The following is a 4563-nucleotide window of genomic DNA, read 5'->3' on the forward strand; positions in this document are numbered from 1 at the left end:
CCGTTCCCGCGGCCCAGGCGCCATCGCGGGCCTCCCGGACTTCCGCTTCGCCACCATCCCAGGCGTCCATCTGCTACTCCACAACGACCACCTGCCTCCCCCACCTGAAGAGCCTGCTTGGCGGCCTCAACAAAAGCGCAGCGGGGACGCCGCCCGTGACGTGGGTCGTCGCGGACAGCATCATGAGCTTCGCGGTGGACGCCGCGGCGGAGCTCGGCGTGCCGTGCCCGCTCTTCTGGACCGCGAGCGCGTGCGGTTACATGGGCTATTACAACTTCCGGTTCCTCATGGAGAAAGGCCTCACTCCGCTTAAAGGTACCAATATACTTCTTGAAAACATATGTGGGTGTATATCGTACCTCTCAAGATTTTACATGGAGATGTGTAACAAGTAATCAGCGAGGTTTCATGTCTGCTGTTCGGTTTGATGAGCAGGTGAAGAGAAACTGACGAACGGCTACCTGGACACGCCGGTGACAAATGCTCTCGGCATGACAAAGCACATGTGCCTCCGGGACTTCCCGTCCTTCGTCCACACCACCGACCGGGACGACATCCTGCTCAACTTCATGATCCACAAGCTAGGGCGGGCGAGCCGTGCTGGCGCCGTCATCGATCGTCAACACCTTTGACGAGCTGGAGCTGCCAGCGCTCGACGCCATGCGCAGCATCCTCGCCCTGCCGGTCTACACCATCGGCCCGCTCAATTTTGTTGTGGAGCAGCTGGTTCCCGACGGCGGTGATGGCAGCGGCCCGCTCGCCGCGGTAGGGAGCCGAGGTCCGTGGTGTACGTCAACTTCGGGAGCATCACCACCATGACCAGCGAACATCTGGTGGAGTTCGCCTGGGGGCTGGCCAACTGTGGCTACGACTTCCTTTGGGTCGTGAGGAATGACCTGGTGCAGGGCGACGCTGCAGTGCTGCCGCCGGAGTTCCTCGAGGCGACCAAGGGCAGGTGTTTCTTGGCGAGCTGGTGCGAGCAGGAGGCGGTGCTGCGGCACGAGACCGTGGGCATCTTCTTGACGCACTACGGGTGGAACTCGATGATGGAGGTCGGCGACGACGTGCGCCGGGAGGTGGTGAAGGAGAGGATAAGGGAGGTGATGGGTGGTGGCGAGGTGGGGAGGGAGATGAGGCGGAAGGCGATGGAGTGGAAGGAGATCGCCGTCCGTGCGACGACGCAACCTGGTGGCAGATCGTTGGCCAACCTTGAGGTTCTGCTCAAGAATATACGTGCACCACCGTTGGATCATCCTTCTCCCGCAATCATGTGATTAACCAGTGCCCGGGATTAACCAGGATCAGTGACTGGCATGCATGTTATCAGTTTTGGGGATTTAGAGTTCAAGGTACGATTTAGACTGGTGGGACAAGCTCTAGTTTTGAAACATAATTTTCTCTTCCTACATTCGTATGATTGTGGGACAGTACATTTTTCATGTTGTTTCTCCCAATAAATGGACGTGTGTGGTTATGTTCTGAGCAACTTTTTTGCCGACAATGTACCAATGTTTTTAAAAAATAAGCGACATGCTTCGTTTTATACAGGTAAAATAATAAGAGATATAATTTGACCACACGAATAAACTAGGGCAACTCTCCGCGTGACGGTGAGCCCAGTTTTGTCCCATCGTGTATGCGATGTTGCACAGAAAACGCCATGGGAAAAGGCAACGGTCCGTCCCAGCCATGTGCATGCCCGCACGACGTGGGACATGGTGGATTGGTGCTTGTCCCCACCATTTTGTATTATTGTGTTTTTCTATCATTCGATGGAGGCTTAATTTTGAAAATTCCAAAACTCAAACGTCCAGTTTTAATTTTCTCTGAATTTCTTTTACACATGTGAGATTCCTTGAAGGATGTAATATGTACGTGTGTAAAATTTCAGGATGAAATATCTTGAATTGAGAGCTGCATGAAAAACATTCATGGATTTTGGTGATGAACAATACTCATGGAGGAAAATTTACCAAATTAGCTTATCTTTTTGCTAATTGTTGTGCTAATATAATCCTCCGATGTCTCTGCTCGCCCTAGCCTTTTCTATGTAATATACTCTCATTTGCCCTTCCCCGTAATATCTGGTTCGCGCTCCGCCACTGCATGCCACAAGAAACGACCGAAGAACAGTTAGTACCATACCTTGTAGCAGAGCTAAGAAAGCCGATACGAAGGAGTACCATGAAAATTTGTGGAAAAAAACTGGCACAAACCACGAAACTAATCATAGGGAGGAAGCGATGCGAGGCACCGTGAGCGGCGGGCGCAAATGCCCTCGTGATCGTCGCGAGAACCATAGACTGCCGCCTCAGCCTACCCCTTTCCCCGGTCTACCGTGCGCTGACAATGCCACGTATCCCAATGGCGATAAAATGCAGAGGCCACGCTTACTAGTAAGTAGGCCCAGATAGAAAAAGCCCTGGACCATCGGCTAAAAGTTACAGTCCCACTCAACCCTTAAAGCCCAAAGTGAAGACATCTCTTCGGTTCCTGCACACAATCCAGCGAGACCCTGTCAAAATCATTAGATACAATCCAAAATTGCCGTCCTCAATAGATCTGCCTTTGTCAATTGTAATTTCCTGTTTTGAAAGTCATGCTACAAATGTTGATGCTGATAGGTTAGCCAAGTTTTCGTTTTTTCTTGATCAGGGTAGACATGTTTGGTTGCTACAACCTCATGATCCCTTATGTATTCCTCTCCTTCGGGAATTTGATCAATAAAGCTTGGGTTTCCTCTAAAAAAATTGACTGTGGGCCTTTGAAACTTTAGGCAGCATAGTGAGTTAAATGATAATGCATTTTCTATTGGGTCACATTCAGACATGAGCCACAAAATATGGCTGAAATTCCAATCGGTGTTCACCTCCGAGTCTTAGGTGGTGTCATTTTCCAAGTTCAAAAAACAATTGGCAGCCGGCTCGGGAGATTCAACAGCAATGGCAATGGCTTGGCTTATAGTCACCCTGACCACCAACCGCGTCCATTGTCCCTCCGAAGCATCACCTGCTGACGAGCCCGCCCCCACCGGATCCTAGGAACCCGTAGAATCTCGGGGAGATCATCTCGCTTCTCCCCACCAAGGATTACTGCCGCACCCAAGTCCTCTCAATTCGGTGGCGCCCTCTTTGGCGCGCGGCGCCCCTTAATCTCGACTGTCGCCGGCTATCTGTCTTTAATGATTTTGAACTCCCCAGAGCCATCATCTCCTCCCACCAGGGCTCCGTTCAAAGCCTCTGCATCCCGTCATGATACCTGAGCAAGCATACCATGCCCTACATGGTGGACGCCTGGCTGAAATCCCCTGAATTCACAGAACTATAGTTGCTTGAGTTCTACTATTCCCCAGGAAATCACCTGCCAGATACCGAACGCCATGTACTTGTGCCCTCACCACCGATGTCCATCTCGCGGTTTTCCTCCTCTCTCCACACCGCTACCTTTGCGCTGTGCTACCTACCAGACAATCTAGTACTAAACCTTGGACTCCGATTTCGCAAAAAAACTTTCACTTGTGCGGGTTCGTATATCGGAAGCCTCATTGCACAGCATCATCCACTCCAGTTGCCCTGCCCTGGAGTGCTTGGTGCTTGTTTTCGCAGTTACAATCGGCTGTCTCCAAATAAAGTCGCCTACCCTTGTAAGAATTGAAGTTTCTTTTGATGGAAGGCATCTCATCATCTAAGATGCCCCTTCACTTCAAAGGTTGATCCTTGATTCTAGTTATTCACCATCGCAAATAACCGTCATCTATGCGCCTACTGGAGACGTTGGGTGTAATACATGATCTCTGTGCTCATTTCAAGATGGTGTTTGGCTCCACAGTTATTCAGGTACTGTATATTATCATCTACACTTGTAACCATAAGCTGCATTTTAAATTTCTGGGCATAAGTTTTATATCATCTTGAAGTACACATTTTGTACTAATATTATGTTCTATTCTCAATGAAGAGTTTCTCCATGGATAGCCTATCAATGGTGTTGGATTCTGTCAAGATCTTATATATCCAAATGAATAGTTTTGATCTAAACAAGATTATTGGCTTGCTGCAATGCTTTCCATGTCTGGAGAAGTTGTATATAAAGGTGATAATTTCACGTACATTGGAAGCCTGCATATAGTGTATTAGAATTAACCGTTTAGTTGTTGCTCTTTCAACACTCTTTTTTAGACCTTAACTGTTTTCAATCTTCATGTCTATTTATGCAACTAGACGGGGTAAGAAAGTTATAACCAATTAATGGATTCGTAAGCACCGGGATTTTCTTACTTCTCATGACATTCAATTGAAGACAATAACGCTGGAATGATATGTAGCCAACCATGCAAACACTAGATTTGTCACATTCTTCCTGCTGAATGCGAGGTTACTATTGTCCATCAGGCTTAAGTTCATCAGCAGCTTGGTTTTGACGGATGGGTATGTAGAAGAGCAAAAAAAGGAGTTTCATGTGGACAAAAGAGCTTCTGAACGTGCCGGGCTTCTATTTACAACATCGTGTGGTCACAATCCAGTAAATTTTACGACCCAAGATGTTCATTCTATGGACCTAACG

At 48.5% G+C, this 4563-nt stretch overlaps 1 pseudogene; it reads left to right on the top strand.

Moving 5' to 3' along the window:
- Nucleotides 1-4: 4 nt before the first annotated feature.
- On the top strand, nucleotides 5-1486 carry LOC119360259 (annotated as a pseudogene).
- The last annotated feature ends 3077 nt before the right edge of the window (nucleotides 1487-4563 follow it).

Source organism: Triticum dicoccoides, chromosome 2B, assembly GCF_002162155.2.
Source record: "Triticum dicoccoides isolate Atlit2015 ecotype Zavitan chromosome 2B, WEW_v2.0, whole genome shotgun sequence".
In the NCBI taxonomy this organism is placed as follows: domain Eukaryota; kingdom Viridiplantae; phylum Streptophyta; class Magnoliopsida; order Poales; family Poaceae; genus Triticum; species Triticum dicoccoides.